We start from the raw sequence: 24,658 nt of genomic DNA, 5'->3' as shown, positions 1-24,658 counted from the left end.
AATGCAATCTGTGCCATTCTGAGTGGAAACGCAACTCAGTAACTATCATTTAGACCCAGGAAAGGAGACTGGATCTTGAAACATCTGGAGACAGAGTGGCCATCGTGATGGCAGAGCAAGGTATACAAAGACAGCTCATTAGTTCCAATTAGCAAAGGCTCCTCTTCCACCTTTGGGAGATACAAGGATTTGTGGTACAGAAAACCACACAGTTTACTTCTGTGAAGGACTGGTAATCATGGCACACTAGGGCATCTTTTGTAATTTCTTCATTTTCTGTGTGTAGTTGGTTCTCACTAGGAGATCACAGGTGTGAACTGGCAAAAGTATGAAACCAAAGCACAGAGGCCTTAGTTGGCTAAAAGGAAGGTATGCTTTGGAGTCAGAAGACTTGAGACTGAGATCTATATCTTGCACTTTTCTAGTAGTATCACCTTATGCAAACCATTTTTTCCCCACTAACTTGGTTTTTTGTAAGATGGAAGAAAATGGTAATAAAATGAAAAAAAATCCCTCTTCTTTTTACCTCTCACAAGTGTTGGAAACGTCCTATATGATGGGCGTGAAAGTGCTTTATGCTGATTCAGTCAGTCAGCAAATATTTATTAAGTATCCATGTGTCAGATACAGTTAAGGTCCAAAAATAATTGTTTTTATTGTGGTTGTGGTATTAGCCATGAATTGTTTCCCAATCCACAGAGAATAATCATTCTGGAACCTAAAACCCATTTCTAGCTTCTCTTCACACTTTGGAAGAGCATTAAGCTGCGTGCCAACCCCTGAACATCCAAGTCCACTTACACCCAAGCTGCTGTTTCTACTTCTTTTTTTTTTTTTAATGTTTATTTATTTATTTATTATTTTTTTTTTTTTAATTTTTTTTTTTCAACGTTTATTTTTATTTTTGGGACAGAGAGAGACACAGCATGAACGGGGGAGGGGCAGAGAGAGAGGGAGACACAGAATCAGAAACAGGCTCCAGGCTCTGAGCCATCAGCCCAGAGCCCGACGCGGGGCTCGAACTCAGGGACCGCGAGATCGTGACCTGGCTGAAGCCGGACGCTTAACCGACTGCGCCACCCAGGCGCCCCAATGTTTATTTATTTATAAGAGAGAGAAAGAACGTGAGTGGGGTAGGGGCAGAAAGAGAAGAGAGAGGGAGAATCCCATTGCACTGCCAGTGCCGAGTCCCATGCTGGGCTGGAACTCAGGAACCCTGAGACCACGACCTGAGCTGAAGCCAAGAGTCAGATGCTTAAGGACTGAGCCACCCAGGCACCCCTGCTGTTTCTTCTGGAATGCTCTTCCTTCACTCTCCAAATCATGCTCCTGGCTCAGATCCTTCTATTGAGATTAAACCCAGGTGGATTAAACCCCAGAGAGAGGCCTGTTTTCTTTTTTATAACCTACGCCTTTTCTTCTCAGGGCTTCTCAAATTTAAATTTGCGTACAAATCACCTGGGGATCTTGTTAAAATGCAGATTCTGGGAGTCTGCATTTTTAACAGTCTTTCAGGTGCCTCTGCCCCTGCCAGTCTGTGGATCACCCTTTGAGCAGTAAAGTCTTAGAATACTAATTCTGGGCTTAAATTATTCATCACCGATAATGCACAACTATATTTTGTTAAATTAAAATTTACTGGTAAATTCCCCTCTGCGAATACGCACGTTAAGGGAAGTGCCTGATGGTTTTAATGAAGAGAGAGAGAGGTGAGCTTAGACAAGTCCCATTGCCTCCTTGGGCCCAGTTTTCTCATCTGTAAAACAAGCACCTGGCCAATTCCTGCCTTGCCTCCCCACCAGTGTCCCTGTGAGTGGCTTCAGAGCATTAACTGTGCTATACAGCCCTTTTAAAAGTAATTATTTTACTTTCAGTGATTTTACCTTTCCGTTTATTTTTAAGCCTCTTTGAAAGCTCTTTGTATGGGGCTTGTCATGGAACTAAAAACATGTCAAGAGGCAACTGGTGTTCTTGGTTGTCAGAGTCTCTGCTAAATGAAAGGTTAAATATTCCAGAATCAGGGCCTTCCAAAGGAAAGCCGTACCCCTGAGAGCCGCCAAATATCTCTTCCTCAAGGGCCATGCTTATGATGCAGTTCTTTGTCTACCTTTCATAAATTTGCGCCTTCTCTCTTCATCATGGCCTAGTAACAGCAGCACAGACTTTGGGGTCCGACATTTGAATGAATGTAGGCAAGATGATTCCAAGAGAGTTAGCCTTCCTGAGACAAAGTATCCTCATCTGGTAATCTGTGGAGTGGAATTAACAACAAAAAATAATAATAAGAGAAAGAGGAGAAAGGGGAGAAGGAGAAAAAAAAAAAAAAAAAAGAGGAAGATGGATAAAGCTGTCTAACTTTTGTGAAAGTCAGACCTGATCAGATGCAGTGTCTGGCTTGTAGCTGGGTCTTTGTGAATGTAGATTCTTCCCCCAGCCTATCCTTAGCCGTCCTTTCTCTCTCTGTTTCTTGTCCTCTTTCCAAACTTCTTCTTCTCCATTGGGCTTCTTTTACCCTCCATCATCCAAAAATGTGTGTGTGAATAAATGAATGAATAGGAGAAAGGATGAATGGGCGATGTTAGTTATAAATACTTGGCATCTTTAATTTGACATTCTGTCTTTTCGAATCTCTGAAGTGTTTTCTTCTTCTTTTTTTGCTTATAACATTCTTGTAAGACATCATCTTTGACCTTGCTTATGGGCACCTTTGCTTTACCTCTGGTTCTTGTGTTCTTATGCCTCATCACTATAACTGCGAACTTCCTGAGGGGGAAGACTGGTTCTTATTCATGTCTGCATTAGCTGTGTCAAGCATGGTGGGCACATGCAATTCTCCCAACAATGTTTTGTTGAATGAATGTATGTGAAAAGGAAAGAAGGAAGAAAGGGAGAAAGAAAAAAGAAAGGAAAGGAAAATGAGTTTGCTTTTCTAAACTGAAAGTCGCTTTTCTCAGACAGTGCCTGGCACATATTAGGTGCTCAGAACATACTCACCAAAGATATCTTATTGCCAATTTAAGTCTTGGGTGGATTCCCAAATGCCAAGCACATGATAAGAAGTGTTTGATTTGGGGACCTGCAATGACAAACACAAAGAGTAACCTGGAGAAATGGAGAAGGAGAAACCATCTTTTTTCAGTTCAAAGATGTCAAGCTTTCATGTCATTGGCCACCCGGCCTCTGCAGGTGGATGGTTGCCAGGGCAACCATGGCGCTAAGCCTTCGCATTCATGGAGTTTTCCATTGATAATTGCTAATGGGAACAAGTGCTGGCTTGCACTTTACGCCTGCCTGGCTTGTAAGTCTACCTTAATTGGATGTGCCAAGATTGAGGAAAAAGTAATCTGCCCTTTCAAGACAACTGACAGGGAGATGAAGTGTTGTTTGGGCCTTTATTGTTACAGTTTTGCTGACAAAATTACTATGAACTGTCTTCTCTGGATGCATAGCCTGCCTTTGTTGACAGAACCCTGGTGTTTATCTTCCAGGGGTGGTATATTAAGTCAAGGGAAACTGTGATGAAACGTTTGGAGCAGTTTCGTGGAAATTCACTTGTTTTTTTTCAAGAGCAGTGGGGAGACTTGTGGCAGTGGGGAGAAGCCTGAGGATATGAGGAATTAGAAAGGGCTGAAAAAGGAGCTGATTACATACTATGGGCAAGACATCGTGTCGGCGTTTCTAATGCACATGGTCTTAATCTTCCCCATTCGTACAAGGTAGGTGTAAAATCTCCAGGCTACAAGTTAGGCAAACTGGCTCTAAAGGTAAATTCCTCTGAAGTCTCAGTTTGAAATTGAGACATGTTGTCAGGATTCAAAGTCAGGTCTTCTGGAGGATGAAATCTGTGCCTTTATCTATTCCTGTCTGTCAATGGGAATTTGGACAAGTCCCTTCCTTCCTACTTGTAATTTTCCCTCGCTGGTCCCATTTTTGCTTTGTGAAGTCTTCCCAAAGCAGTCCACTCCTTCCTGCTCCGACAGCTCTGTTAATATTTAAATAGATTGACCTCCATTTAGAAAGCTTCAAGAGCCTACCAGGTTTTAGGGACAGTGGTAGGTGCTAAAGACACAGGTGGATAATTTGAGTTATTTTATAGGAGCTTACCATCTAGATTCTAGGAGAGGCCCTAAAGGAACAGATGCATTCAATTAGAGAGAGTTGGTTAAAAAGAAAGAAGTCTGTATGTGTGCTCTTGAGCACAGAGGAGAAGAATTTTACCAGGAAACAGGGCCAGCAACAGCCCAGAGAGCAGTAGTATGCCCAGGTGAAGAGCTATGGGACGTTTAGTATTTCAAGAACAAGAGGTAACTCAGGAGCTACTGGAGACGCTGACAATGGAGAAGGGTCTTGTGAGGGAGTGTGGTCATAAACCCAGAGACATGAGAGATTGGTGTTCTTTGCGGTGGGGAATTTCCAATGATACATTTCAAGGCCAGAATCAGCAAAATTTTTCTGTCAAAGGCCAGAGAGTAAATATTTTAGGCTCGCAGACCACATATGGCCTCTGCCACATATTCGTCTCTCTTTTTTTTTCTTTTTCTTTTTTACAACCTTTTAATAATATAAAAAACCTTCACTGGTGGGTGTAAAAACATAGGCTGCAGGCCACATTTTGTCCAAGGCTGTCGTTTACTGAATTCTGCTTTATGGCTTAGTCTCCAATCTGTCATAGTCCTGGTCACCAATCTTTGATGTCTCAATTCTCCTCTGAAAATTTAATGCCTACTTAGGATCAATATATAGTATCTCATTTAATTTGCACAACAATCTATTTATAAGTTGTAAGAGCTTAATGATTTTTTTTTTTTTAAGTTGAGTAAACCCTGAAGACAAGCAGGAGCACTTCATAATTCTTCAATTCCCATGGACCATTAGAGATTTCCTAAATTTTTAAAGTGTAAAACGGTTGGACTTTTATTGTGGACATAATTTAGTCCTGCAGTACTTCATAAGTGCATAAGAGCTACCAAATAGGGTGGTATATACCCTAAACCATGTATACAGTACCTGATAAAATAAGGATTTTTCAAAGTTAGTTTTGGCTATATGACATTTTTCACTTACATGCTGACTCTAGAAGGAAATTTTCACCCAATAAGGTGTGCACAATATAATGGGACAGTTAGTGTCCTGGCCTACATCCAGACTCTCTAAAAATGCAATTCATATTTGTTTTAGAAATCAAGTCATGTGTGGAGCTGATGATTGACAAAAACCCGATCATGTTTTCAGTTGCACCATGGCCCAATCATACCTCTGCCGTTCTATACAAGCAAGATTGTGTTGTTATTGCTCTTGTCTATTTCTTTCTTTTTATGTTTTTTTTTTAATTTATTTTTGAGAGAGAGAGAGTGCAGAGATAGAGAGTGCAGAGAGAGAGAGGGAGACACAGAATCTGAAGTAGGCTCAGGCTCTGAGCTATCAGCACAGAGCCCGATGCAGGGCTCGAACTCACAAACCATGAGATCATGACCTGAGCCAAAGTCACACGCTTAACGACGGAGCCACCCAGGTGCCCCTGCTCTTGTCTGTTTCTAATTGAAGTGCAAATCTTTTTTTATACTTACCCCTGTGCAATTTCATTGCCTGAATTTTAACTCCCTGATCAAACTGTTGAGCTTATCTTGATCTTTGTTTTACCATTCACCACATTATCTGTCCTTCCTAATTTCTTAGAAACCAAGGTTTAGAGGGTCCTTGAGGTTCTATCAGTTGGCACTACAGGGCCCTAGCACTTAGCTACCCACACCCTGCTCGTGCACTTCCAGTGATGGGGAAGGGGGAAAGGACTCAATACTTCCCACTGCATTACTGAACAGCTCTACTTGCTTAAAAAATGGGGTAAAACAAAGGAGCAAACAGAGGCTCACTCTCAGCAATTTGTGTGTGTCATCTTATCTTATTCTCCAAGCAACCAAGTGAATTAAGTGTTCTTATATTAACTATAAAGATGAGAAAACTGAGGATAAGAGAATGTTCATTTATTTGTTGCTCCAGCTGGGAAGCAATGGAGATGAAATGTAATCCCTCTCTGACTCCAAAGTCCAGTGATACTTCCCTGCTTCCGTAGGTGCCTCATTATCACCAAAGATCTTCCCTAATGTTGGACCAAAGTTTCTTTCTTTTGTGCTCTGTTCACTGTGCCCTCCAGAACAATGCAAGATGAATTAGCTCCCTCTTCCCCTGCCTTTGCTTGTTGGAGGGCATTATTCAGAGTCAGGATAATGCAGCAGCTTGCAAGCTCTCAGGAGGAACAGGCAGTGGACCTTGGGGGTAACCACATGTGGGGCTATGGACACAAGTTTTGACACAAGATAAATTTGGGTCTGGATCCCAGCTCTTATACTTACTCTGTGACCATGGTCAAGTCATATCAGTTCTCTGACCCTTATTTTACTTGGTATAAAATGAGCAGTATAAAAAAAATTAGTTTAAAAGAGTCCTACCTCCTAGTGGGTGTTGTGAGGGTCACCACCATGATACTGGCAAGCTTGGCACAGTGCCTTGTAGAATGAGTGCTGGGTCATGTGTGCTGCCATGTTGTTCCCGAGTATTCTGGGTTTTTACAAGAAGCAATGCATTCATTTGTGTCCAACAAGGCAATACTCATTATTTAGCTTGTAACCGTCTTTTTCTCTGTTACTGATGAAAGCATTGAATAATAACAATTCATTCATACTTTCATCCTGTGTAAGTGCCAAGGGATGAGGTTAAATTCATCGCATATGCTACCTCATTTCTTCCTCATAATATCCTTGAAAGGTAAATACTGTTGTTATCATCCCCACTTTACAGAGGGGTAAACTGAATCTCAGAAAGGTTATGCAATTTGCCTGAGGTCCCATGGGAAGGTAGTAGTAGAGATGGGATTCAAACCAAGGCAGGCTGGCTCTGCATCAGTCCTACTCTTAGCCTCTGTGCTGAACTGCCTCAGAGCAGCTCGGGCCCACAGGAGCAGAGATTCCATCTTGCTCTCATTCCAAATACTACTCAGCTCTGTTTCCTCTTGGTATTATTATGATGTCTTCATCTCTCCCCAAATCCCCAATACTTTGTGTGTTCCATGACTTGTCCCATCTTCCTCAAGAATGCAAAATTAATTCTCACTAATATGAACAGTTTGTCTTCTTTGAACCTGTTTCCCCATCTATAAAATGGGGATAGAGATCCATATTCAACAACGCTTTTGTGAATGCTAAATGTAGTCATTCAAACTCAGTGCCCAGATCAATGTCTGGCATGTCTGAATAGGTTCCCTTTCCTCACTGCCTACAGCATTTGCATTCAAACAGATGACTGAGCAGGATAATTCATGTATTTGCTTGCTCAGCAACTATTTATAAACTGCCTACTATAGTGGGGCTTGGTTTCTGCATTGGATGAATCAGAAAAAAATTATACTGGAACATTTTATAAACTATACGAAGGAAACAGATGGTCTGGTGGGAGCCTAGAAGGTCGGTACAGCTTCCCAGACTGAGGGGAATTTGATCTGGGTGTTGAAGAAACATTAGGAGTTATTCAGACAGCAGGGGGAGAAAAGAGGCCTTCTAGACTTAGTCATCTGGGAATAGTGATGGAAAAAGTGTGAAGAATGCAAATATTGGCTTATTTACCCACTCTGTTGGTCTGCCATTCCCAGGAAATTGTACCTTCCATTGCTTCCCTTTTCCTGCTAATTTTTATGTAATGTACAAGCAACATAATAAAAATAAAGAAATTAAAATCAATGCATCCATCTAATGCATTGAATACTTTTCTTTTTCTAGTCATTGTCAATGAGATTCTGTCAGATTTTATTTGTATTAACTCATCACTGTTGTTACAAATGCATTGTTTCTATTTTTGATGTTTACCATTACTCATGTATTTTCAATGACCTTTACTTTTACATATTATGTTTTATATTTTTAAACTGTGAAAAAGTCCAAGGTTAACTATCTTTGAGAAAGTCACCAAGTGTATAGACTTTGAACAAAATGCCTAGGTTCCAATTGTGATGCTATAAGTACTATTTTTTTTTTCACTCTGAGTAATTTATAGAAACTTTAGTTATGTTGTTATTGTTGTTATCGATGTTGTTTTTTCTCTCTAAATTGGGATTAACAATAACTTCTATATATTTATTTTCACAAAAATCAAATGGGTTGCATAGGAAGCACTGAGCCCAGTGTCAGGTGATTAATGGTGGCTACGATTATTAACATATATTATGCCTTTCTATTTTTATATACATATAAATATATATGTAAGGATACCTGATTTGATTCTTAGCCAGGGACAAAAGCACACATTTCTTTCTTTTCTTTTCTTTTCTTTTCTCTTCTTTTCTTTCTTTCTCTTTTAAGTTTTTTATTTTTTATTAAAAAAAATTTTTTTTACATTTATTCATTTTTGAGAGACAGAGAGAGACAGAGCACAAGTGGAAGAGGGGCAGAGAGAGAGAGAGGGAGACATAGAATCTGAAGCAGGCTCCAGGCTCTGAGCTAGAGCCTGACACGGGGCTTGAACTCACAAACAGCGAGATCATGACCTGAGCCGAAGTTGGACGCTCAACCGACTGAGCCACCCAGGAGCCCCTTTTGTTTATTTTCTTAAGTTTATTTATTTATTTTGAGAGAGAGAGAGAGAGAGGGAGTACGCACACAAGTCGGGGAGGGGCCGAGAGAGGGGGAAAGAGAGAATTCTAAGCAGGCTCAGCACTGTCAACACAGAGCCCCATGTGGGGCTTGAACTTACAAACTGCGAGATCATGACCAAAGCTGAAATCAAGAGTTGGGTGCTTAACCAACTGAGCCACCCAGGTGCCCCATTTTTTTAATCCACCCTTTTTATTATCTGTCTTTCAGTAAGAATCTTATGAAATTGAAGCATTACCAGATGCAACTTGTTCATTGACTCGTTCAATTTGCTAAATGTCCGCTTTGTCCTGAACACTGCCGTAGGCTCCTATGCAGCTCGCTCTCTGGATGGGAAGGACACAGATAAGCATATGATGACAATGCAGTGGGATAATGGCTGTCTACCAACAAGGGCTGCACAAGGTGCTGTCGGACTGAGAACTCAGCATCTCATCGTGGCTCCCTGTGCCCCAGAGTGACATGCTCCAGCATCTTCCACAAACCCCCTACTCCTGTCTCCACCCCTCTCCCTTACTCTCCCCCACATGCATGCTTTCTTCTGGTTCCCTGCTCTTGTTTCGACTAGGATCTGTGCACAGGCTCCTTTTCTGCCAGAAACCCTTACTCAACTCTTCACGCGTTGCCTCTTTCCCCTTGTCATCTCAGCTTAAATGTCATTTCCTCACAGAGCCCCAAGCCATCTATTGGCCTGTTGCCCTCTTTTTGTTTGTTTGTTTCTAACCTAGCATCTTGATCATTTTCTTCTTAGGATGTATCAAGTGTGTAATTGCATAGCGCCCCTTCAGGCACCCCTTCAGTGTTCTGCTTCATGCAGAGACCATATTTGTATTCATCCTTGTTCACACAATACCCAGTAGAATGGAATGGAGAAAGGGCTCAGTAAAATACATACTCAGTAGATGAAAATCAGGGGAGTGATCTATATATGGGTTCAATCTCACCAAAGGGATAAAAGTTGACTAGAGGGACATGGAGGAATCATGTTTTATTTTTTTTAATTTTTTAAATATTTACTTATTTTTTAGAAAGAAACAGAGTGCGAGCAGGGGAGGGGTAGAGACGGAGGGAGACACAGAACCTGAAGCAGGCTCCAGGTTCTGAGCTGTCAGCACGCAGCCTGATGCAGGGCTCGAACCCACAAACCATGAGATCATGACCTGAGCCTAAGTCAGACGCTTAACCAACTGAGCCACCCAGGCACCCCAGGAGAAATCATGGTTAAGTATCATGATTTGGAGGCAAGCACACAAGTTTAGAATCCATTCCGATTTGTCTTTAAATCTCCATCTTGCTACATACCAAATACATGATCTAGGCAAATCATCTCAATTTTATGGCCCATATCACCTTCATCTGTGAAATGGAGATAATAGCACCAAATTGCTAAGGTTGTTGTGAGTAGTCAACTTAAGGTATTCAAAGCACGTGGTAAATAAACAAAGAGCATTATCATGTGTGTCCTCAGATGTGATAAGGAGGACCATGAATTGTGTGGGCTGAAAATACTTTGGCAGAGTGAGTCCCCATGTTTCAGTCTGAGAGGGAGAGACAGTGGTCTGACCTGAAGCACTAGGCTGCTGTGAGGAAAATTGAATTGTTGCAAAGTCTTTGGAAGTACAAAGTGCCTACAGCCAATTTTTGAAGGTCAAAGATTTATAGTTTTTTTGTCACAGCATCCAGAGGATGTAGACTAATGGTCTCTCCTTATCCTAGGCACTCAATGCTGTACATGTGGTAGTTCATTTAATACTAATCATCTGTAAACTACGATTTCCCTCGCTCTGCAATTGAGGAAGCTGAGACTCAGAGATGTTAGGAAACTTCCTCAATACTATGGAATCTGTATGTGACAGAGCTGGACTTCCGGCCAAGTGGCATGGTATCGCCAGTGTGCTGCACAGCCCGTGTGTGCAGAGAGCCCTGTGGAATTTAAATTGTTACATGTATGAGTTCGAATCCCTACTCTACCACTTACTAATTGTGCAGCCCTGAACAAGGTGTATCATTTCCCTCAGCCTCCGTTTCCTCACTTAAAAGATAGAAAGATGGTGATATGTCCTTAGAAGGGGGTGGTGACGTTTAAACAAACCAGCATATGTGGTTGGTAGGTGTGGGCCTCGTAGGTGATGCTCAGTGAAAGGTAGCTTGCCTTACCACTCACACTTGTACTGAAATCTGCTCGTGGGTCTTGACAGAGTTGAGATTTTATAAGCCTTGATGGCTGTTAATTGAGAAATATGCATCCGTGACAGGTAATCAATACGCTCATTTGGCAGTCAGGTTCCAGATGAAATAAAGCTAAACGATGATGCAATTAGCATGTACAAACAAATCCCCCACAGAAGCCAAATAAACTTGACTGTCTTCTCCATCCTAATCATGCCACTGTGTTTGGAATGCATCTGGAAGGCATTTTCCCGGTAAATCTGGACCCAGCTAAATAAATAGAGCTTCTTTCTTGGATGTTTGCTTTACCTGCTTTCTCCTTGGAGCTCAGTTTCCCTCCGCCCAAGGTAGACAGCACGTAGGCCTGACTGCTTAAGTGTGAAGGGCACGCTGCACACCTCGCTGACAGACAGTGTCCCCTGAAATTCACTTTGTCATTTCTTTCCCGGTTCTCAGACAGAATGACAACAGCCAGCGATTTTAATGGGGAAACAGTTCAGGAGGCAAGTTCTCAACAGTCTCCGGCAAATCTTTCTAAAAACATCCTTCTCCTGTATTGCAGTGGGTGAATTACCAAACAACGAGGTGCCTGTCTCTGTGATCACTTTCACACTAACCTCTAACTTTCTCGTCTGGTTTTCACAACTGCAGTTATTAACTTGAAAATGCATCATAACTGTCACATGCCAGTGAGCTTAATAAATCATAACCTGAGCTGATTGTTTAGCTAAAACAGTAAGCCATGATTAAAAAAAAAATCCTACATCCTCTACTTATTAGCCCGGTGTCTTGGGCAAGTAATGTTAATCCCCATGCCTCTGTTTTCTATCTTTCCAAAGAGGGTGATGACAGTACCTGGCACTGGGTATGATGGGAAGGCCAAATGAGATCATTTATGTAAAGTTCTGACATCACTGGCTGGTGCAGAATAAGCTCACAATGCATACTGTAGCTATTATTGTCATTACCACTCTAAATTGTAAGTCAAAACCGAAATGAGACTAATTTGGGTCATTTAACCTTTCCATCCAGTCCTTTCTGGTAGGCTTGGGATATTGCAAAGAACATGAGCTTTAGGGACATATAAACTTGGATTCAAATTTTGGCTGTACCATTTATGTGTGACCTCATGTAAGTGACCTAACTTCTTTGAATATCAGTGTCTTCATTTGAAAGCTTTTCACAGAGTGTATGTAAATATAAATGTCTCCTCCCAGAAATTTGGAATTTTAGCTTAAGCTAAAGCAAGAAAACTTGTGACTGTATTAAGAGTCCGTGACTGTTATGGACCCATGACGATCTTGACGCTAGAATGATCTGAAACTGCTTGCAAAGTAAGTAGCCAGTGATAGGACCAGTAAACTGGAAAGGGCCTCTTGGTATCATCTTATCTACTTCATTCATTTCATGGAGAGAAAAACCCCAAAGAAATTCAGCGGCTCATCTGAGATGACACAGTAGGAAAAGGCTGGGCCCCAGAGCTGAACCCAGTTATCTTACAGTGATCAATATTCCACCTCAGTCTGTCAAAGCAAAAGAACAAAATAAACAAAACACCAATTAAATGTAGATAAAAATAAAGGTTGAAGGGAAAGGAAAGAAGGAAAGGAGGGAAGGAGGGCAGGAAGGGGAAGAGAATAATCGAAACGAAGGTGGGGCATCATTTGGAAAGAATGGCAGTCCAGTGGTGCATATTATGGTGAAGCCAACGTGATAAAGTGGTGAAGAGGGTGTGCCCAGGTGAGCCACATGGACTCGGCTCCCACCTCGGCCTCCGCAGGGCTGTGTAATCTGCAAAAGGGGACTTCACTGCTCCATGCCCCAGGTTTTTAATATTACACTCTCTATATGCGTGTTGTGAGGGCTAAAGAGATGATTGGTATAAAATTATTAGTACAGAGCCTCACACATAGGAAACATTGAGTACATTTAGCTGTTCTTATTAAATGTGAAGTTAAGTATCATTTCTCTTGTTTTTTTTTTCAATTTTTAAAGCAGCTGTTTTGAAGTCATTGAGATATTCTGCCTCCCCGCCCTTTTTAAGTTAAATGCCATGAAGCTAACACTGTGAAAAGGTGTTGGAAGTAATTACAAGAGAAGGAGAGGCTGGGGGAGGGGGCTGCAGAGGAAATAAGCACTAATACCTGTGCAGGACCTGCTAAGTATGTGTATGGCACTGTGGGGAGAGCTTTTCGTGTCTTCTATTTAATCCTTATCACAGGGCTATGGGGTAGGGATTGTTGTCCTCATTATACACATGAGGAAAATAAAAGTCTGAGCAATTAACGTTTGACCGAGGCATTTCTGGCATAAAAACCTCTTTCCTCTCCCTTTCAAGATATAATCCCTGCCTACCAAGAATGCAATGCAATCCCTGCCTACCAAGAATTCCAAACAAGCAGCCTACATTGCCAGAAATCATTAGAAGAAAGATCCAAGAAGACCATCTATTAAGGGGTTGATGTGTGTGTGTGTGTGTGTGTGTGTGTGTGTGTGTGTGTGTGTGTGTGTGTATGTTTTCTTTCTGGTTTTTAGGCAAGCTATTGCTGTTAGCTGTCCTGTGTCATTGCCATGAAGTACTCTTGTTCGTTTTCCCATCCTCTGTTCCCTTCTATAAACTGTGAATCACCACATTTCAAAGTAGGCAGTCTCTTAGTTTACATGTTCTTCTGTGTTTTCTTATACCTAGGATGAACAGTATTGCGGCTCACAAGAAAGCTTGAGTTATAGTCTTCTTCTTGGACATTGATGGAAACATCTGAATAAGGTAAAATCATATACATTTTAATTAAATTTTATATATGATTAAGTTTATTATTATTCGCTCAAGCGTTTGTGATTTGCTTCATGCCGGTGGACGAGCAGGGAAGGGAAAAGCAATAACTGGGTGTTATTTCCCTTCTCTTTAGTCTTGAGCAAAACCCTGTGGGTTGGAAAGTGGCGTTCTCAACAGACTTTTGTTAGTAGGGTCTATCACAGTGGGTGGAGGAGATTGGCATTAAAAGTGCAGATCTTCTGGGTTTGGATGGATTGGCTTTCTTCCTTGTGTGTTTTGTTTTTGTTTTAAATCTTAGAAGTCCTGAGGAGAGGACTGAGTCTTTATTTGTAATGCAAAGGGAAGGTCTAGCACTTTAAAAATTCTTGCAGGTCAGATCCCCTCGCTGCTTAAATCCCCTCTCTGCTTAATAGATTTCAATTAAAAATGAGAAGAACTATATTTAAGTAAACTTAAGTAAATTGTTTGTTGTATGGGAGGAAAATATTTTCCTGTATCCTCAGTTTAGTGCCTGGGGCTCATGGATTAAGTTGACAAAAGACAGATTAAAAAGTTTATAGACGTGTGCAAAGCACATATATGTGGGTGATTGGGTGATGAGTAATTGAAAAGAGTTATAGATTGGGACTTGTGTGCTTAATTTAGGATGGAAAAGAGGCGGGGAGGAGAAACTTCTATAGGAAGATCACATAGGTTTCTTTAAGAAAGACAAATGGGTTTTTTTGAGAGGACAAACAGGAGATAAGAAAGTTTGTGATAATATTTGTCTCTACAGACATGAGTGGTCTTTCTGTCTTCTTCAGGCCCTAAAACTCCCCAGGAGACAGGATTTAACAGCAGATTTACTTTTGGCCTTTCTTCTGAGAGCATACCCACCCTGAGGAGGGAATTTATGGCTGTCTTCTTTTCTCAGAAGTTTCTGCCTTTAGTCAAATAAGGGAAGATCCAAGAAGGGCAGCTTTTTTTTTTTTCATCTGTTGAATCTCAAAAATCTTCAGCTAAAAATAATCTTCATGCCAACTCTGGGGTTCACATAGGTCCCCACACTGGCTATCAGCAGATATTCCTGCATTTGTCTTTTTTGTGTATTAGCATTTCACAGTCTGTTAACCTTTTTAGCTTAGAGTGATCAGCATTAACAGTGCATGTCTGAAAATACAATATCATATTTTAGCAGAAACTCATAAGAATATCGGATATTCTGTGCTTTTTCATACTGTAGTCTTTGATTTCAACCATAGCTCATGTCTAAGAAAGAAAATTCCAAAGGAGATTTTGTGGTATATCTCTGTGATGGTGACATTCTTTCAGGGTGCAAAGAAGAGAGGGGTATTTAAGTTACCTCCGCTGATGGGAAATTATTTTAAAAGTACCTGGAAGAGTAAGGAAATAGAGAAAATCATCTGAGCAATAACCTAGGTGAAGAAGAGAAACAATATTCAGCATATAATAGTGACCCAGATGTATAGCCCAGACTGTTTCATCCTGCCATACCTTTGTAACTGCTGAGAACCACCTCTGACTGTAGCCAGTCTACTGTCCTTAAAAGTCAGAGAGAGGCGTAATCCTTGCCCTCCACTCAAGTTATTACAGATGTCTCTGCTTCTTCTGTCTGTCTCACCACTTCTGTGCCATGCTGAAGTGCATCACACCTCCATATAACTAGTGGAGAAGGAACAGATTGAGTTGGCTTGTCACTACTCATGATAGGACATTCTAGTGGGAGAAGTCCTTGTGTGAAACATCCTGTAGGTCCCTGGCCTGTCTCATGTCCAGAATACAGCTCTTTGTCTATTGCTGTTGTACACATATATTGTCCAATGAGTTGTGGTCAGGGTAACAAATCTGCATGGCTTAAAGATGACAAAGTGAAAGAAATAGTCCTGGGTCTCTTTCCCAGGAAGGGGCTGTTGAAATATCAGGTATTTGTAGAAGAACTCCCATTTGGGGGGATGCTGGGTTTCTGGACTGACCAGACTACTGGCTACTGAATCCCTATGCATTGCAATCTACTTTAGGAACTTTAGAATGGCAGAATTTCCCTCGTTCCTATGTGGGGATATGACTGAAACCTGTTTGGACCAGTCCAATTCTAATTTCCATTGAATAGGGAAACACAAAGTTGGACCAACAAAGAATAAAAGGGAAGCTACAACTCTATGCTATAAGGAGCAACGTAAGAGATGACCTAAGGGGGAGGGAGTGGCACTTATGAAAGAACCTCAAAGGGATGCTTGCTTGCGAGAAAGGTCCAGGGAGTGAGATATAAATGACCCCAGGCTTTCACATTTGTCTAGCTGTACCAAGAGATGCTGGGAATCTTTGGAAAAGCAAAGAAGGACCAATGGAATGTCCTTTTCTACATGCAACCCAGAGGTCCAGAGTCTGAGAGTAGCCAGTAAAAGACAACTTTGATAAGACCCTGAATTCATCCACCCCGAAGGACTAGAGTGGCCTCAGAAAGGAGAGACCAGAGTAGAAACACAAGAGTGAGAAATGAGTTGTGGAATTAATGAATTACTAACAGGAAAGTTGTTGTAATCCTCTTCCCTTCCTTCAATCCAACTTTCTAATGAGCTGGAGGGATCTAAGATCACAAATACTGCTGTTTCTCCATTCGTTCTAAAGTACGTCTCTGTAAAACTCAAATAACAGGGTATTTTTTTTTCTTTCACAGAAAAAAAATAAGTTAATGGATAAAATTCTTTCATTTTAAAACTTTCCTACCCCTGTTTTCTCTTGAACCTCCGAGACTGGTTCTCATTCGGCCTTCTATGTGCACCTGCCAGTGATCAAATTAATAAAAAAGCTGAAAATGATGTTCACGGAAAGATTCAGAAATAGGTGATCGTGCTAAAGTCATGATGTATTTTTTTTATAGATTTGAATGACCTTACTCTGGTTTTCTGTTGCATTTTTACACAGCAATCTAGTCATAGTTTCTGCTCATAAAAGTCATACCCACTTTCAATACTGGGTTTAACTGTATCTTTTGTATGAGGGCTGTGTAACGGTCGTGGTGTTGTGTGATTTCCAGGTGTTCTGCCACCTGCACAGGGTACAAAACCACTGTTCAGGGTCATAGTTTCCATTTGTGACTCCAACACGTGGATATAATATTTGTTATTATTGATTGTGTTTCCGAGAACCTCTTTCTAAAGCACTTCATTAAGAAGAGTTCTAGAATGTAAGAGGATATATTTGCCCAGATTTACCAGGCAGAGAGCTGAGGCTTGGGATGTGATAGGCTACAGGTCACTCGATCCTACTGAGACACATGGCATACTCAAGTAAATGCCAACTTAGTGAGTTGCCCAGGATATGCAGTGGGTGACTCCCTCTTCTTGGAAACTGTCCCTAGCCAGAGGGCAAATAGATGCCCTGACACCACTCTTACAAAATGGAAGCTAAAAACAATTCAAGACCAGTTAGCCAGACCTAGAAAAGGGACTGGAGAGGTGGTCAAAAATATTCACTGAGCCCCTGGTGTATTCCTTAGGAATTAGGTCAGCTGAGGAGGAAAGTCTCCAGGCTGATCTTTTGAATCTAAAGGACCAGTTTCTGGGAGGAAGGCGCCAAGATGTGAATCATGTCAAGAAGCCTTTGAATTAATGGAATTGAACAAGAGTTCTTTACCACAGACATTTGGATGGTAAAAACCATGTTTGAATTCAGAGAGCCAGATTGCCTAGAAGGCTAATGCCAGAAATCAGATTTCCAGAAGCTACTTATAAAGAGAGAAATTTCATCGGAGTAGCCAAACCATGGATCTCCAACCCAGAGTCCTTGAGAAATGGCCAGATGTCAAGGAACATGCACCAAATACAAACTCTAAGTCTGAAGGGCAAGACTTCCTTTTAAGAAGGCAGAAAGAAAACAGCTAACATTTATGGAACACTGACTATGTAAGTGCCAGGCACTGTTCAATATTTATGCATACCAACTCATTAAAATGAAAATGGTACTAAGATCATCCCCATCTTACAGATGCATAAGCTAAGGCACAGGGAGTTCAAGTAATTTTTCCAAGGTCAGAGATCTAGGAAGCATTGGAAGTGGTATATGGCCTCAGAACCCATTTTCCCAATGGCCACTCTAAATTGCCTCTGCAATTTCAAAGGAACTGGTTTGCATCTGGTCTTGGATAAATGAGGAGAATCCAGGATGATTCACCCAAACAAAATCAAGTCTTTAGTTTACCTCTATGGCTGTATGTGTGTGGTCAGTGTGTTTCAGCAGTCTTCAAGTAGAGCAAGAGGGCAGACACCTCAAGGAGAAGCATCCGGTGGTTGGAAATTCTCTGCCAGGGATCTGTTGTAAATTTGGAGCTTATCACAGCTCTGATTGTACATTTAGAGTGACATGCTCTCTGAACATCTCTTCTCTGTTTGAATTTCCTGCCCCTGGAATATCTGTGAGGTGGGGTGTTTGTAGGTCAGTCCTAGCAGATGCATTTGAGGGTGGCATCTATGCAGTTCCTACAGGAGCTCAGCTGCATCTGTTCCTGTCTGCCAACATCAGAGTATTCATTGGCACTGAGCTGAGGCCAGTCCCATGGCCCCAGTGCCGACAAACAGAAGCCACGATTCAATCACCTCCGAGCTGATGCCAGTTGTCCTCAACCTTCAGTTGCATTTCACGGCCTTATCTGAGCACAGGGTTGGCTGAGGTGACCCTCCCTTATCCTTACGAAACAGAAGGCCTCACAAATCTTACCTTCTGCCCTTGCTCCCGGGGGACCATCTAGCACCTGACATACTCCATGCAAGTTTTTGCAACTCTTGTCCTATAAGAAAAGGCATTTGGTATTGTAGCTTGTAAGCAAAACCTGTAAAGTTTTTTTGCTCAGACTAAGGAGCACAGACTGATTCACCACTCCCTCCCTACCAAGCACCACTGTAGAAAATAAAGAACCAGACAGCCCCTCCCCCACTCCCCCCCCCCCCCCCGTCCCCCGACCCCCGCAAGCCAATGCCTCTCTTATCTCCTCAGCACTCCAGCAGACAACCTCTTTTCCCTAGAATTGTCAGGAAAGCACTGGCTGACAGGTTGTGTTATTGCGTCTGATCCCATTGGTCGCATCATGTAACATCTTAACTCTTAACCTAATTCGATGGATGCAGCTTGACAGGGCATAGCAGGGATGCTGGTCTAACTCCCCCAAGCTGTGTTTAAGACCCTACCTCCCCACAGGCTACCGGAGCCTGCACAACACTCAGAGGACTTCAAGGCATATTTCTTGGTCAAAATAGGTGCAGGTGCATCAGCCTATCCCTAATTGCAGGTTGAGATCCTTGGAAATAATCGTGGCCATGCTTGTTTTGTTTTAAGAAGGATTAAATCTTAAGTCAGTGCAAGAAAAAATAGTGTTTATGGTGACCCTCAGAAAGCATTTTAATTTTCTTTTTCGTATTCAATAAAATGAGCCAATAAATAAAAATGACACATGCAATAAAAAGACTGTCAATGACATTTTTCACATTTCCAATTTAAAGTAGAAGGGACTTTGAGCTTGTGTATTTGTGTTACTGTGTTGTAGATTACTGTATGCTAAGACGAATTTAGTTTTTTCTGTGTCTGAACTTCATCTAGATATCCAAGGCCTTTCTGATTTTATGGGTCAGAGAGTCAGCTTCCTGGGTCCCACCTATATGCCCAAAATATGGGCTCAAAGCTCCTGTACCCCTCCAGTACCTTCCTCCTACCCCTTTGGGTATAAGGGGAAGACAGTTACAGTTACCTTTCTTTCTCTCTCCATGCTTGCTTGCAAAGGCCATCATTCTTGTTCTGCCTCTAAATTAACTCTTTAACTCTTGTGTCTAGCCCAAATCCAATATTTCCTGATATCTCTGGAATCACCTAGAGAGATAAAATTTTGAGTCCTGTCTCTGACATTCACTAGCTATGAATCCTTGGACGAGTTGCCTAACCACAGAAGCCTCAGTTTCGTCATCTATAAAATAGGGAAACACTAGTTCAGTGACATAGTATGGTTGTAAGGATTAAGTGGCATGATGAATATAAAACGTGTAGCACAATGTCAGACCCACAGGACATGCTCAGAGCCAGTCCTGTTTAGGAGCCATGGTTGCAGTGGTAACAATTGTGGGCTTTGGAACGAGACTCATCCACGTTCATTTTCCACGTATATCCCTACTGCTTTCTCTTGAGACAAAGTGAGCTTCCTTCTCTGAACCTCACTTTGCTCATATGTAATAGGGAGAATATAGTACAGTGAGCCCTTCCTGCCATAACAGGATAAGTGGTTCATAAAAATTCAATCATATAAACCTAGTAGCTGCATTAATGAAATAACTGGGGTGAGCCTTTATAGCCTGCTGGCCAGAAGTTTAAAGAGTCCACCTGGGCAGTCAAAACCCATCCAGCTTCTGACCGTTGATTTGGTGCCCTCTTTTGGCAGTAGTCCACTGCAGCTTAAATATTAATGGGGGCAATTCTGCATCATGTGGTCGCTGGAACTTTCTGCACTTAGATGTGGCGTGTCTTGTCTCAGCCTGCTGAACCAAGAGAATATTGGAAAGTTAGGGACCCATATTTCGATTCTCTGATTTCCAAACAGAGTTGACTGACATTGTATTGACCAACCTCCCCTCCATCTGCATAAAATGAGAAGTGTCCAATCTCTGTGTGTGTCTGAAAATAGGGATTAGGCAGAGGATGAGAGTTAATTATATATGAGTTATAATATATATGAGATTCTGATTGGTATAATGTCTATATATTATATATGTGTATATATACATATATACATTACATATTACATATCATACATTACATATATGAAGTTATTACCAGGGGACATTTTGTCATCGAGCTTTATTGTGTCTATCTTTAAGTTTTTGTGAAGTTAAATGAGATTAACACACTGTCTCATTTCATTTAGGCTACTATAACAAAATACCACAGGCTGGGGAGCTTATAAACAACAGAAATTTATTTCTCACCGTTTTGGAGGCTGTGAAGTCCAAGATTAGGATGCTACAATGTTTGAGTGAGGACCATAGCTGAGTGCCTTTTCACTGTTTCCTCACATGCTAGAAGAGGTCTAGAGATCTCTCTTTCATAAGGTACTAATCCCTCTCCTGGGGGATCCACCTTCATGACTTAAGTACCTCCTAAAGCCATCACCTTTGGAATTTAAGATTTTAACGTATGCATTCTGGGGGATACAGACTTTCAGACCATAGCATGCACCTAGCACAGTTCCTTGCACATTCTTATTGAATCAAAAGAAATGTTTTATTGATAAAGATGTAACATGTAAATTGAAACAGAAGTTCTTGAGGTTTCCAGAAAAGTAAAAAGAAGTAAACCTGCATACTAAACCAGAATTGCATCTAATAAGAATTACAAGTTGGGAAAACATTACTGAAGTTCTATAATGTTAGAATGCTTGAAGTGGACCACCTAAAATAAATATCTACACTTCATGAAACAGATGTGAATTAAATACATATGATTAACCCATAGAATTTTTGCTTCACCAGGCTGATAGCATGGGCATGTCTCTGACCTTCACACACCTCTTTAGCAGAGATTATATGATCCTTACTACCTATTTAAGGCTTGATAGTTCATTTTCATGGAATTTCACCTGCAAGGAACTGCAAGATTCCCCCCATGTCTGTATGTTCTGGATGAGCCCTGACTGCCAGAGAAGAAGGGGCAGCTAGAATAAGAGGGAGGATCTCTTCCATCATGATCTTCTCTCTTCATCAAAAGAAAACCTGTCTTCACCAAAAGAAGGGACTGGTACTGTATTGGGTTTCCTTGGACACATATTGGGTGCTCAAGGCACAGCCATTGTAGCATAACCTTTAACTCATTCTTTGAACAGTAGCTTGGTTCTTTTTCACAGCCTTGTTCTGGAGGCAGAAAAGTAAAAGGCATGTGGAAGTCCCTAATTCCAAGGTGTTCACGGTCTAAATGAAAAAAAAACAAAAAAACAAAAAAACAAAAAAAAACAGACACATACACAAACCTTAATCCCACAGAGCAGAGAGTGGTTTGAAGAGGAAGGGGCTTAGCATCAGAGAGACCAGCAGGAGGCTCATACAACATTCTGAATGAGAGAAGGAGGGACAGAGGTACAGGGGTGCTGGACAGGGGCAGTGGTAATAGAAATGGAGAGAAGGGGTCAGAGGAAATGTTCGAGCTGGGAGCACAGGAAAAGCGTAGAGAAGGAGAGAACTAAGACACTCAGAAAATCAAGGCTCTATGAAAAGAATAGGTTTGAATTTTCCAAATCAAATTGGTTGCACTTCTCCCACAGTCAGATCAATTTCCAAGGAGTCCAAGCCCCTGGTAATTCATTTCAGCACCTTTTAAGGCATGTATGGTGATCAGTTGCTTGATGCATTAAGAAATAAGCTACTGATGGGATATATGTATTTTTAAATATTGTGTTATTTCTTTACAGTCCTGAAGGGCTTCAGAAGTTGGAGGAAGCTGTGAGTCATATGCTGCCTAGTTAGGGGAGGCTGGAGGAGGGTGATGCCATTGCCAGCTGATAGAAAATCAGGTTATAAGTCCTATTTGTTTCCCCGTGTCTCCGTGATGTGACATTAGGAGATGATGGCTGCAGTTACGGGAGGCCATTTGTTCCAATGATGTTCATAAATACACTTTGTTAGGCAGTTCTATCGAATCCACCCGCTTTTCCTCCCCTTTTTTAGGGCAGACTGCTTTTCAGTTGCTTGATTTCTCTCTCTGAGATGGACTGTGCTGACTGAGAATCTGAAACTCTGTGTGAGACACGGAATGTTAAATCTACCTGCAGTATGTGTGCAGGAGGCAAAGGCAAGATGGGTGGCGAAGGGAGAGCCGAGGGAATGCTAATCCTGAAAGACAGCCTTCGCACTGGAGATGAACAGCAGCCTGGCCAGGGTGGACAGGTGGTCATTCAAAGCCGGCAGGAACGGAGAGTTGGTTATTGGCAGTTTAGGTCTCTTTTCCTTCTGGGTTCCTTCTTGTTTTTTTAGATCAGTAGACATGGTGAATTCTTTCTTCTTGGAGTTCATGATGAACTTTGGGGAAGAGGGCATACGGTGAAATTAAATGATCTTTCTTTATCTGTGAGCCAAGACTACCCCTACTCACCTAACAAGATTGCTGTAAGATCAAATAACATGGGATGTTTTAGCCCACTAGCTTCAGGCGTTAGCCAACCCAAGACATGATCCTGGAGGATGTCCATTTCCTCCCACACTTTCTCTGTGAATGCTGGGTGCATGAGAGATGGCTCTATAATGAAACTTCTGTGGTATGTTAAAGTATACCTTAATGTGTACACAACTCCCTGGAGATCTTGTGCAAATTTAGAATCTTACTTGGTAGGTCTTTATTAGGGCCTGAGATTCTGCATTTTCAACAAGTTTCCAGGCCACATAGATGTGAAAGACCCATGGACCACACTTTTGTAGGAAGAACCTACCAGAACTGGGCAGTAGTATGTGGCAGGCAGGAGGAAATGGAGAAAAGGATTTGGCTGCAGAGTGTAGCCTTGCAAGGGAAGCTGGGTGCTTAAAAGGATAATGTCCAAAGACTATTTCCAGCTAGCCAGGTGTGGAGTGGACAAATTCCTAGAGCAAAGGAAAGTGTCCTATTCACAGGATGTGATTGTGGTGATACGATGATACTAGTGTTGAGATGATCATGAAGCATGGGGGTCTGTATAATCATCCTTATGTGTAAAACCCTGGTTGCTCCTGATTACCTTTGCATTCAGGTCCAAATTCCTTACCATATTCCATGTCCTCCATGAGAATGCCTCTAGCTTCTCCTCATACTCTTGCCTTGCACATTCCTTTTATTTTTCTGCACATGTTATGCCTTTTGCACCTGCAGATTCTTCTGCCTGGGATGTTCTTTGCTCTCTGCTGCCTTGCCTGTCTGGCAAACTCCTATTCACCTTTCAAATTCCTTTGCAAATTCCTTCTATGAAACTTAAACATCTCCAGCCTCTATATTTTTAAATCCCTAGCTTTATTTCTCAAGAAGGAAATGATGCTGTGCTGTACGTCCTTTTTTCTGTCACTTAAGAGACCCTTGAAATCCAAATCTTTGCTTTTTTTAATGTTTATTTATTTATTTTGAGAGAGAGAGAGAGACAGAGAGAGAGAGAGAGAGAGAGAACGTGCCTGCACATGAGTCCATGAGGGGCAGAGAGGGAATCCCAACCAGGCTGCAGAGCCCGATTGCAGTGCTCGAACTCATGAATAAAACCCAGAAGTCATGACCTGAGCTGAAATCAAGAGTCAGACTTAACCGACTGAGCCACCCAGACACCCCTGAGTCTTTGCTTTTTGAATTGCCTTTGTCTGCCTAGGGCCTCGCACAGCACAGTGCTGCAGTGAGTCACGTAGGAAATTCTTTAAAAAAATTTTTTTTTTCAACGTTTATTTATTTTTGGGACAGAGAGAGACAGAGCATGAATGGGGGAGGGGCAGGGAGAGAGGGAGACACAGAATCGGAAACAGGCTCCAGGCTCCGAGCCATCAGCCCAGAGCCTGACGCGGGGCTCGAACTCACGGACCACGAGATCGTGACCTGGCTGAAGTCGGACGCTTAACCGACTGCGCCACCCAGGCGCCCCAGGAAATTCTTTTTAAAGACAAGAGAGGGATGGTTAGAAGAAGCAGGGTAGGAAGATTACAGCTGCTGTGGAAAAAGGCCTGTGAGCCCAAGGGGCTTTCCCCAACAAAGTCTGGGAATAGAACAGGGAGGACCTTCTTCTGGTAAGAGTGGCTATGCACTAAGCAGGGTCAGTCTGCATGCACACTGTGCAATGTGGGCAATGGGAGCATCCTAGGTGACAGGGGATGAGACTGTCACTGGGTAAAAAAGAGAGTGGTGCTCTGTAATTTTCTGAAGTGCTTGTTCTCTGAACCACTGCCAAGCCCACTTTAACCACTCAGGTTCTTTGAGGACACAGAGCCTTCTTTTTCTCCCCGAGACCCTACCCTCACTTAGGACATATAATAACTAGGTAAGGCCAGTGCTGAATTCAGGAGATCCTGCATAGCATTTGGGACAGAGGACATAAACTTGAGTT

General features: G+C 41.9%; 1 protein-coding gene across 11 annotated transcripts in view; it reads left to right on the top strand.

The window, feature by feature from the left end:
* TENM4 (teneurin transmembrane protein 4) overlaps positions 1-24,658 on the top strand; it is a 2,941,751-nt gene that overhangs the window by 1,528,534 nt on the left and 1,388,559 nt on the right. For all 11 annotated transcript variants that reach the window (XM_086678435.1, XM_086678426.1, XM_086678434.1 and 8 more), the window contains one exon: positions 13,498-13,575. The gene's annotated coding sequence lies outside the window, so the exon portion shown is untranslated. The remainder of the gene's footprint in view (positions 1-13,497; positions 13,576-24,658) is intronic.

The sequence above is a fragment of the Puma concolor genome, chromosome D1, assembly GCF_028749965.1.
Source record: "Puma concolor isolate L17-30 chromosome D1, mPumCon1.1.hap2, whole genome shotgun sequence".
NCBI lineage: Eukaryota > Metazoa > Chordata > Mammalia > Carnivora > Felidae > Puma > Puma concolor.
Note: the sequence above shows the minus strand (reverse complement) of the source record. Positions and strands in the feature narration are given on the sequence as shown.